The sequence below is a fragment of the Dermacentor variabilis genome, chromosome 8, assembly GCF_050947875.1.
Source record: "Dermacentor variabilis isolate Ectoservices chromosome 8, ASM5094787v1, whole genome shotgun sequence".
In the NCBI taxonomy this organism is placed as follows: Eukaryota; Metazoa; Arthropoda; class Arachnida; order Ixodida; family Ixodidae; genus Dermacentor; species Dermacentor variabilis.
Window position 1 is genome coordinate 28,278,883 of NC_134575.1, and position 11,967 is coordinate 28,290,849.

An 11,967-nucleotide genomic window follows, 5' to 3' on the forward strand; every position below is an offset into this window, starting at 1 on the left:
CAGTCTCACGAGCTTGCCAGCACGTAGGACAACTAGAATAAATCAACAAACGTGTAAGAGAGGCAAGAAAGGGGGAAGAAAAAGGCGCAGAAGAGGCAAAGATTGCTCGATGGGTTCGCGGGGCTTCAAAATAAAAAAATAAATAGAGAGGCTTGACACGGCAGTGACTCCGCGGTTTTATGCTTGTTGCTATTTCTTTAATTTTTACGGGCCGCTGAGTTGTGGGGTGTTGTGGGCTGTAAGACTATCTCCACCGTTCGAAAGCTGCGACCGGTTTTATGTCGCTTCCTGCCGAAATTCAAGATATACGAGGTTCAAAGTAACGTTATCTACGATGACGTCACTTCGCTGCCGGGGAGTACCTGCTGGTGGTCACGATGCAAGAAGTCAAACATCTTTTTCAAGGGTTCGATGAATGCTCATCTTGAGCGTTTAAGGTTTGAGAAATGTCATTCCCTAAGCGTTCGACAGTAACCACGCTTTCATTTTCCCCGTTGGGCAACAAAGGACCCGGGTCGAAACGTTCGGGAACGTCACTCCATATTTTGGCCCCACTTCTTTTGATAGTCCTGTCAGTGCATGATGACACGTATGATACCCTCACTGAACGTGGACAAGATCTCAGAACGACGGCAGACGCCATCCAGCTGTCAAGGAGAAAGCTGTTGAAGCTTCGCTAGAGCTCCATTGATCCAGGCTTACAAGCAGTGAAGATGCCTTTGATTGTGCACCAGGACAATCTACGTTATGCGCAGTATAACACTACGTCAAACAACCGCACTATTATTCAATATAACAACTTCGACGTGTCACTTAAACCTGTTGAAACAAGGAAAAATAATAAATAATGCGAAGGCGTTTCGTTCCGTTCCTTATCGGATCTTTCTATGCGCTGATGGCGAGCAGACGCTGCGGGGCTGAAAGCGCGCTACGCCAGTATCTGGTGAGAAGCACTTGCAATGTTATTTCTCAAGCCTTCAAGTAAGCCACGCACCCATCTTTTACGCCGGTTAGCCACGGTGTGTTAATTCTTGCTAGCCCACCGACGGCTGCCGCGGTGGGCTAGCTATGCGCTTGGATACCTGTTATGACCAGAAGAAGTCCATAAGAAGAGAAAATCGTTTTACTAGAGATCTTGATAACGTATACCGCATACAGTCGCGTAAGAGCAACACTCGTTTAAATGCCACTCAGGCAGGTAATAAGCCCAAAACGTTAATGAAAAGCTTTAAAAAAGAACGAAATACTGCGCACATCGATACAGGTTAGTACAGCCGGCTGTGTTTTCTCGCCCAGCTACTAAAACAAAGCGTCTGGCAGCAGAAATTGACGCCAAATTCAAGCTAACGGTTGTGGCCCACAGGCCGAGCACGACTTGGCGAGTGTGCAGCAGATCGCAGCTTCAGCGCTGACGAAAAAAATGCGCATACGTCGAAGCCCCATAGAGAAAGGGACGCTCATAGGAACAAATGCATGTCGTACGAAAACAGTAGTGTTCGATCTATCGGTAAAAGTGGATCACCGGGATTACTCACGACACACAAAAAAATGGGCTCAAATGGCCCGACCGCATCTAAAGGCCGCGCTTCGTCGAGTTCGCGTAAAAGAAGTGCGGCTCTTACACAATTGTATACGGTGGTTTTTGGAAGTTCAGGTCGTCATTTCAGGGTATACATCAGATGTTGAGCTTTCTGCTGTATAGTGAGATTTCATTTTTAAATGAAAGTACATGTTTTCGAGATGGGCCCAATGTTCGACGGGATGTGATGCCATGTGATGTGATGTGTCATGTGATGCCGCCAGCCGGTGTAAACAAGCAAAGTTCGTGACTTTCGAATAGTACGACGTCACTCGCTCCAGATTACCGCCGTGAGGGCCAGTATACGTGTCACCGACGAACGGTGATTCAGTCGCGGATCACCTATCCGCGTCACGGGCAATGGGACGCCATTTCACCACTTGAAACCGCGAGCGTACAAGTGTTCTAATCCATTTACTCATTCTGTTTCGCTACATGTTCCCGCCGCCAAAATGCACCCTGTGATTCCGCACGTGTCTGCTCCCGATATTGCTTGCGGACTGCTTAAGTTATAATGGCAGCGTCGTTTAAGAGACCGGGCACGATGCCGTATATAACCTCAGCGGTATAAGGAGAATACCAAAACGGGCCCAGGCTGGAGATAAACCCGGCTGTGACACGTGCCAAGAAGCCGTCCGAGAAGCCCAGTGGGAGAGAAAGAAGCAGAATCAAACGAATCGAGGAATTTCCGCTTCGCCTCTTCTCTCAGCCTTGACCGTGCACTTGGACGATGGCAGCTGGCACGTGTGCCGTTATCCGGTTACCAACGTGCAGTCTCCTTATCGAAAAGAACGAACACAGACAGTCTGCAGATGGTCCGTACGACTTCTTGCAGACGTTCATTCAGATTAGCGCTTTTCGCTGTGTAAAATTTACAGACATCGCACGTACAGAAGTCGTTTATCAGTCTGTCTCTTCTTGGTCTCTTGTGGGTCCACAGCCATCTGAACAGGCAGTTTTCAGGTCTCCAAGCGTCTCCAAGGTCTCCAAGTTAATGGGCAAGAAATGTGAGCCCGTGAGTCCAACCACTGTCTCTAAAGAGTCTACAGACCTCATAGGAGAACCTATGTGGACGTTTCGCAAGCTTTGCAAACGAAGTTTTGTGAGAGTGAATTTTGTGTGGTAGAGAAACGTGGTTTCCCACTTCCCCTTAGCAGTAAGCCACATAGACGTGCCTCTTTTATATATTATTTCGGTAGTCTCGCGATAGCCTTTAAAGATGGTCTTGAGACTGCACGAAGTATGATTTAAAAGTAGCACGTCACTAGGATCAAGAAAGTCTGTATAGACTTTCATGATACTTGTGGCGGCGGATGGTGGCAAAGGCGCTTGTCGTTAGTTACCATTCCTGACACGCTTCGTGTAGGCACACTCTAAAAAAAAGAAAAGGAAGTTTACGCCATTTGGTGCGTATCTTTGTCCCACGACAATAGTCATCTGTGTTGGCTGCGTTTTCTTTCTTGAAAAACGCCCGTGTGCCGGGCATTAGAGGCACGTCATACCAGTGCCACACTTACAGTTCTGATCGCGATCAAAGCCGATCGGATTCCCTGATTGCAATCAACAATGATCCGACGATCCGGATCGAGTTACTGTCGTCTGCTGATCGATCGTCGGCAACACTCAGAACTTGTCTAAAAATTCAGATTTGAAAAATATCTTTCAGTTTGGACAATATTTCAATTTTACAGCTTGCTATTGCTGATAAAAAGGTTTCAAACGTTTCTTTTTTTATTGAGCTGCCTTCACTTTTTTGTTTTTAGCGGTTTCAAGATACTGTGCTAGAGGGCGCAGACGTCAGCCTGCGATCGCGATCAAGGGGCCTGATCACGATTCACGGATCGCGATCGTCTGGATCCGGATCCCTCAAGATCGCGATCGCAAATGATCGCGTAGCAACGCTCGATCCGGATCAAGCTCAATCCTGATCGGTCCCAATCGCAATCAGAGGTGTACGTGCGACACCGGTATTAAATATCCCCTGGTGGTCAAAATTAATCCCGAGTCCCCTCCCCCCCTCCCCCTACGGCGTGCCTCATAATGAAATCGTGGTTTTGGCACCTAAAACCCCAGAATTCAATTCATTCTTTTTTAAGCTCCACACGCACCACGCGTTGCTGTCAAGAATGCTGCGCCGCGCTGATAACGCGCGTTCCCTTAGTGACCTTTAAGTGTCGAACCCGCAGCGTTAAATAAAAAATAAAAAATAAAACTAAGGGCACGCGGTATAGAGGATGATTATTGTTTGGAGACAAGATAAACCCCAAATGGTGCCAACTCTTTCTAGAGTGTGTTCATACTCTCGCATCCCAAACGATTCGGAAGAAAATATGCGCAGTAAAGCTGTCATCCTGCGGGCGCCATGACAACTCAAGGCCATATATACCCCCCCATATTACCATATATTACCATATACTTAAAGATGGCAAAGCCGCGCTGTGTTTGCTTTGTACACCCCTTGCAACGAACGACGAACGAGGAGTCAGAGGTCATCTTGCAGGCCCGGTTGTGAGGCCAAGTCACATTCTATTGAAGACAAAGTGAAACCCTCGGCTGAACGCCAACCCTCGTTTATATTACATTCGATCCGAATCGGCACAGAGCATGCTGCTTTGTACAGACTGGCTGCGCGTGTTTGGCGCCATTCACCATGTTTGCAGAGATGCGTCGCTGCCAAATACGTCGCACGAAAGGCGCTTTCTCGCTCGATCCGCGATGCTGGTCCACCTCGAGCGTCGCCGACTCCTTGACGAAGCGTGGGACACCGTGAACCAAATGGCGTTTGAGAAACACTGTTCCATCGGGCCACCGGGTGTCTGTGCCGTGTACACATGATGCTCGTGTCGTCCAAGTGGTCCGATTCCCGGTTAACTTTAGCTAGAATATCATCCACTCACCTGTGATCCTTAATATGTAGCCTTGTTTATCGCTCAACGTTATGCCTGTTGCAATTTTTTTCATGGCTCAGTTGATGCGTACTTCTTAGTCTTAAAGCGAGCACGACTAAAGCAAGAGAAAGTGGCTTGGGATGTAACGGTGCGGTAAAGCGAAGGCCAGCAGAAGGGACACACTCGCAAAGCACTGGTTAACAATGACAAGGTTAACTCACGAACAGACAATAGTAATTGCTTTATGGTGTGTGTTAATTCCTTTCGTCAGTCATCGTTTTCCTGCGCTGTTGCTACCGTCAAAAGCCATGTTGAAGCAGCTAACACGCACGCTTCTGCGAAAGAATGTGTTATACTTACGCAAGAATGGGCTACAAATAGTTGTCTAACCTGTGAATGCTGCTTCACCAAAAATAAAAAAAAAAGAATGTAATCTGCCGCATTGCACATCTGTCACTGTCACGAGACTGTATAGTAGAACCTTTGTTAAGCGGTTGCTTGGCTGTCATCAGTTGGAATATAAACATTTGCCCCGACACGAGCATCTTGGATGATAAAAAAAAAAACAATTAAAATTACGGGGTTTGACGCGTCCCGAATCTAGTCCATGCGGGGCTGTGAAAGATGACGCAGTAGTGAGCGCTTCGGATGAATTTTTAACCACATGCGTATCTTTAAAGCACACCCAAAGCGTGCTATACGAGCCTTCTCGCCGTTCGCCACTATAAGCTCGCGGTCACTATGGCTGAGATACGAACCCTCGTGCACTAGATCAAAACGCCTTAAGACACTGAGCCATTGCGGCCGGTCGTCCAATAACTTCGGAAAGAAAAAAAAAGTGAAAAGGACCTCCGGCTCGCATGTCCAGACGGATACGGTGCCTTCACGAACGAACTTTCCGTAAAGACTCTCTCGTTTTGTATTTCTTCCCCTTGTCCTTCTCTAAAATTTCCAGTGACACCGTGTCCTTTTGCGAGTCCCGGATCGATGCGATTGCCGGAGAGAAGTGCAAACTTTTTTTTCAGTCTCCGGACATGGACTTCCTATCCCGCGCTTCAAAATTCAAGCGCCAGTAGGTAAGCAGCAGCAGGACGCACGCGTGTAGGGAAACCAAGGGTGGGCCGTACAAACCACGCGATGTTATCGCGCTCGAGAAGAGTAGACGCAAACAGGTTGCGGATATGGCGGGATTTATTGACTCTGAGGGAACGAACGCTGCGGAAGGTGTGGGTTAAACCATAGTATGGTATGACCTGATGAACTTTATTCAGGTCCTGAAGATCAACCATTAGGTTTACGCAGGCGGCTGCCACGTCGGGACAGCTAGGTTTAACTTTACCGCCGTATCGTGGGCCTTCTGGACGGCCTGTACTTGATCTAAAGGAGCTCGTCGCCAGCAGTCCCTTTCCTTGTTGCAGTCTGTGAAAAACACAGGACACTGCCAAAGCATAATGATCCAGAGTAATGATGCCATTACACTTCTCGCAATTAAAAAGCAGGGCTCACAATCATAACCAATGTCGATGCTCCGCTTCAAACGCCGGGCATGCTCAAATACCTTTCTTCGGGTCAGACAATCGACAATATGAAGTTTAGGCCCACCACCTCCTTCTAAAACGTTCTTCAAATGTCTAGTCAGATAAAGAAGGTGCTGATTAAAAATACTGCTAGTTTTGCTTTGCTTACAGTTTGCGTGTCGAATCTTGTTTTTTTTTTTTGTTCTGATCGAGAAGTAGTGTTCTTAGTTAATATTGTTTTCCATAAGTGACGTGGCAGCCGTCAAACCCCGGTAACTTCTTTCCCAGATTACTGTGTCTGGTTTTGAGACGTGGGGTCCATAGTGAAGTATAGAACTCGTCGGCATTGAAGAACTCCGGGTAAGCGACGTGGGTGCCTATGACAATGGTATATGACGAGATCTATGAAGACCCCGACCAGCTCGGGCTAGTGGTGTGCTATGGAGTGAGTTTAGCCACCAAACTTGTTACCGTAACGGCGATATCATTTAAGATTTAACAATGATAGCTAGCACGAAGTCTCGGCTATTTGGTTGTCGTCTAAATGTGGCCCCTACCCATGGCAGGACATTGGGCGAGAACCGAGTAAGACAGGAAAGATAGTGAAGTTTAAAAAAATGCCCTATTGAAAGGTTTTCTAGAAAGTCAAATGAAACTTAATATAACTTAATGTTCAAAGAACTTGGCAAGTAGAATGTCTTTACTCGAACTCAAATTTATTTACGGCTATGCCGACACGGGGCCTATGTCTCGTTTCGGACGAAGAACAACGTTTGGGAAAATGTTATTCGAATATCGGGAGTTGACACGGAAGCCCCGGGATGTACCGTCAACATGCCAAGCTTCGCACATTGTTATCCACACATTCTACCTTGTGTTGAGGCCTAGGAATTATCGTGTCACATAAGAGGAGTAGCCAACGACATCTACAGGCACCAAAATATCCATGAATAGAGTTAATAAAAAGCGGTTTTTACGACAAGAAACTTGAGAAGCGGTTGATTTCTCCACGTACATGAAGACGCTGCCTTTGTCATCTAACCGGGGTACGTAAAAACAGATGAAAAAAAAACCCGGGTTTTTGTCGTTCGTTACAAACTACGGTGGGTATAAACGGAACCAGCTGACAACTTTGCCATGATATAGTCTACGGGGACCCAACCACTACTCACAGTCACAGCGACTAGCATTACAAACGACAAGATCTCTCACACTCTTCCTACCCCTGACGGCCCATCTACTTGTTTTCCCTTCGATCACCGCTGAATATATTTATAGCCCCAAAAAATTTCTAATTCAATGGAACACACAAGCTCTGTTCTACGGGTGTCCCTGCTTTCTTGCCCGTAATGTCATTCGGGTGGAGAAATGAAGTCTCTGTCTCTGAAGACATCCGGCCTGGGGCGGTCCTTACCCCGCTTCTGTGCCCTTGGTCCGTGGCCCAGCACCCGTAAGACGCTGTGACGTGCTCCATGTGTTTCGGTTCCCGCGTCTGAAGCAGACGCTCTCCATCTACTGTGGCTGTGTCCAGAGACAAAGGCGGCAGGAAGGAGGAAAGTGTTTATAGGTGCTGGGAGGGAAAGATAGAAAGCTATTTAGTTAAACGCAGATAATTATAGCGGCGCGTGTAAACGCACCTACGTGCTACTCTGTAGAAGGACTTGTTGTTGGGTTAGTTGGTGTTTGCTTACCGACATACTGTAGCGCGAAGGCACAATTACAAAGAAGAGACACAGATACACATCACAGGCGCTACTAACAACTTTATTTGAAGGACTGCGAGAGGGAGCATGCTAACAACCCGAAGGAGGACTTCACTGCGCATTTTTCAGCGTACCATAATGTCTGCCCTTGTAAGCCGGTATTTCATGATGTGAAGAACCTGGGCAGAAGTAAAGATAAAATTGTGCGTGAGCTATTAGAAGCCTTTTACATAAAAGAAAAAAAAGTTGTGCCCGCGTAAGCCAGGCTGCCGTTGTTTTGTAAAACGCGGAGCTTACTTTCTTTAGATCTACCAAGTGATCTGGCCAGCCGCGATAATCCTACTCGGTAGGGGTAGGTGCGCCTGCGCCTTGGGAGCAGTATGCATATGCTATCTCGCCGTCTTTCAAATAAGGTTGTTAGTAGCACCTGTGACGTGTTCTGTCCCTCTTCTTTGTAATTATGCCTCCGCGGTACAGTATGTCGGTAAACGTGCTACTCTGCATGGAGGAGGAGTACTAGTGATTGAGAGGCCCCGAGAGAGAAAGAGGGTAGAAGAAAAATGCGTGGAAAAGGCGGACTTGGTATTCACACGCAAAACGATGTTCGCTATGCTACATTCAAAATGAAGGTTGTGTGAAAATGGGGTTTGGTCATTCCACTGTGCTTGTTACGCAGCCTTTTGTAAAGCTTGTCGAGCGAGCCAGTGTCCCGAAGGTAAGCAAACGACACGTTTAAAGCCTGTCGCTGCTTGGAAAGACAAAACACGTGTGGCCGAATGCGCTTCTCAGCGTTATTGGTGCATGATGAATTTTGTTCCAGTTCGTTTTCATAAAAAAACTTATTTCATTTCTTTGCATTGGGCATTCATTGGGCATTGGACAGACCAGCATATTGACTACAAGGAGTTAAATAGGTAGAACACCTTACGCAAGCCATTTATCCGGCTTCTTTACGAAGAAGGCCGGCACGCGTTCATTTCACTCTATTGGGCCGCATGGCAGGCCGTTTCATTAAAAAAAAAAAAAAGAGAAAGAGAGAACAGACGTGAAAAGCGATTATGTACACCCGCTATATTCGTGTCTGGGGTGTAAGTACACAGATATGTACTGAAGCCAGTGGATTCCCCCGAGGCGAGCAAGAAAAGCTGTTGGATTTGGGACAACGATCAACAGACAACGTAGTTGTAACACGGATGACATTGATGTTGCCTCAACTGTGGCCTTAGCGGCTACCACTCGGAGGAACGTCAGCAATATTGCGCATGCGCGCACCCTCCTACCTTTGATTTTACATTTACTTTTTATTAGCTTCATCTTAAAGATTAAAAAAAAAAGACTTGCACGTATGATCGCGAGCGAAGCCTTTGTGTACGTTCCCCGGAGAAAACCCGGACCGCTCGCGTATAGCCGGAAGCGTCACAGCTCCCGGAGTGCGCGCATAAATTATCCCGAGAGTTAAGCATGTAAACATCCTCTGTAAAATAACACTGGTGACTAACAGGAGGGAGCACCCCCCCTCTTGTGCCGTACTGAGTATTTACCGCGTTCAGCCAAACCACAGGACGCAGTAGTTGGAAGAGGCAGGAACTCGGGCCGGCCGGGGGGGGGGGGGGGGGTAATTTAGTTGGTGACGGTTTCAGTGGCTGCGGTAGTTTCACGCATATTGAAAGGGGAGGACAGTGAACGAGCGGCATCGAAGTAAGCATTTATTTATACGAACGACAACATTTACTTTCTGTAGATAAGAAGTTTACGTGGAAAGTTTGAGTGTTATCCGTCCCTTTAAGCGGACGTACGTTTTTGGGTTTTACGTGCCAGAACAACGATCTGGTTATGAAGCGCGCCGTAGACCTTGAAATAGGTTACACACTAAACACCTGATAAGGCCGTCAATAGGTGTATAACTCACACCTTTACGCGTTCTTTGAATATATGGGTGTGAGTTGTAAACTGATTTACGCCTTTCTTTGCGTTTAAGGGAGTAAATTATTTAAAAATGTAATGGGTGACTGCAGATTAATTTCGACCGCCTGATGTTGCTTAACGTGCACCTGATTATAAGATACGAGCGCTTTCCTTTCTGCATTTCGGCTTCATTGAAATGTAGCCGTCGCGGTTGGGATCGAACCAGCGACCTGGAACTCAGCAGCGCGATGACATATAGCCACTAAGCGTCTGCGGCGGGTGACGGATAACTCGCGTTTTTGAAAGTTAGTATATTTCTCTATAGTGCAACGGGAAGCTTAAGATGCACCCTACCCAGTACCGCAGTGGCTACGTGGAGAACGCAGCGAAAATCGAAAGCGCACTACGAGAATATTTTGGCATGTGGTTACGTTCGCGTTATGCAGTTCTGCGCTGGAAGATACCATAATGTGGCGTGATAGGAACTTCAGACGAGGTTGAGGCACACACTGAAAACAAGGACATCCGAGCTGTTGTGATATAATAGTTTGTTTCGTAAACCATTATCCCCATCAAGCTCGTAGCTTCAGCGTAGTAAGGTAGGCGACTGGGCTGGTTGAGAGATTTCTGAGATGACATTTGCAAGCTTTTCTTATGTCATGTCGAATTGTTTTTTGCCCTCCAGCGTACACAGTAACTACATATTTTCCGTGGTTTTCTTTTTTTTTTTTATGAAACAGCAGTATTTATCTCAAGCAATCTTCCTTTAATTCTGTGGTGTTATATGTTCCAAAACAACGATTGAACTATTAGGCACGCCGGAGGGGGGACCTGAAATAACATTAACATATGTCCAAAATGCGAGGAACACGGACATCTTTTTTTTTTTTGAATTTCGTCCCCCAAAACAAACATAGAAAACACATATGTAGATTCCCATAAGGAAATGAAGAATAAATTTCAAATGCAGTCTCCGTCCCCGTAATCGCAACTGCAATCCACGAATGCCCTTTGGCACGCTGCCAATTTTCACGCTCCAACTCTTTCGTCATATACTAACTAAGCTGCAAGGTGCCCTATACATCTATCTGTTGTTATTTGGTCCTTAAGTGCGCCGTTCCTTATATCCGCCGACTTGTCTCCGCTTGTCGGAATCACTTATAGTTACGCTTGTAAGCTCAAAAACACGGTTTCGCCTCGATCCGAGCTAATGAGGCCCAGAGTTACGATTCAATCTCTACGCAGCGATCTTTCGAGCTGCCCTCGACAATTTGTTTACGTCAACTTGCTACCTGCCTCGTTTCTGAATTTCATCGCGCCCAAATAGTTGGAGGAAGGCGCACACACCGTGGAGCTGTTTACTTGTTAAGCCCCTCGCTTATTCTGTGCACTGTTGCGCGCCGACTTCAAGCCTAAGCGTACATTGAAACGGCCTTCTTGAGAAGATTGTTGGACGTGCTCCCAGTAGTTATTTCCGAACTACCGTTAAACGAACACTCGACCTCCATATAAAGCAAAAGCTATTGACATTGTTCATATTAAGTGGCGATCATTCGGCTAGTTGCGACAATGTATATGCCCCTTTCCGGAGGACGTTTCGTCGAGCACTACAGTAATGTAAACTGCGGTATTCTGTGAGACTCTCGTTGATTATACTGTCCTAGCTTATGTCGCCTGAAAATACGCTCTTCGTTAGCGGATCTATAATGCCTTGTGCGTGGACGCCATTGTATCGCATGACACCGTTATTTTCTTTTTCATCCTTTTTTTGCTTATGATATTACGGTGACTACCTGGCCCCTCCATGCTGCGCCCGTCGCCGCCGCCGTCATGACTTCTTCACATAAACACGTGCCCAATAAAGTTGACGGACAATGGCCGTTGCCGTAGCTCAATTGTTAGCACATTGCACGCCTGATGCGGAAGGTGTAGGTTCGACTTCCACCGGGGGCGAGTTGTGTTTGCATGGAGCTTCATTTCCTTTTCGCTCACCATTTCTACATTTCAGTTGAAAAACGCATCATCATCATCATCATCATCATTGGCCTGGTTACGCCCACTGCAGGGCAAAGGCCTCTCCCATACGTCTCCAACTACCCCGGTCACGTACTAATTGTGGCCATGCTGTCCCTGCAAACTTCTTAATCTCATCCGCCCACCTAACTTTCTTCCGTCCCCTGCTACGCTTCCCTTCCCTTGGAATCCAGTCCGTAACCCTTAAGGACCATCGGTTATCTTCCCTCCTCATTACATGTCCTGCCCATGCCCATTTCCTTTCTTGATTTCAACTAAGGTGTCATTAACTCGCGTTTGTTCCCTCACCCAATCTGCTCTTTTCTTATCCCTTAACGTTACACCCCGTCATTCTTCTTTCC

The 11,967-nt window shown here is 46.8% G+C and overlaps 1 protein-coding gene across 1 annotated transcript in view; it reads right to left on the reverse strand.

Moving 5' to 3' along the window:
* The window catches only part of LOC142589912 (uncharacterized), a 38,370-nt gene that overhangs the window by 21,922 nt on the left and 4,481 nt on the right, over positions 1 to 11,967 (reverse strand). The window lies entirely within an intron of this gene.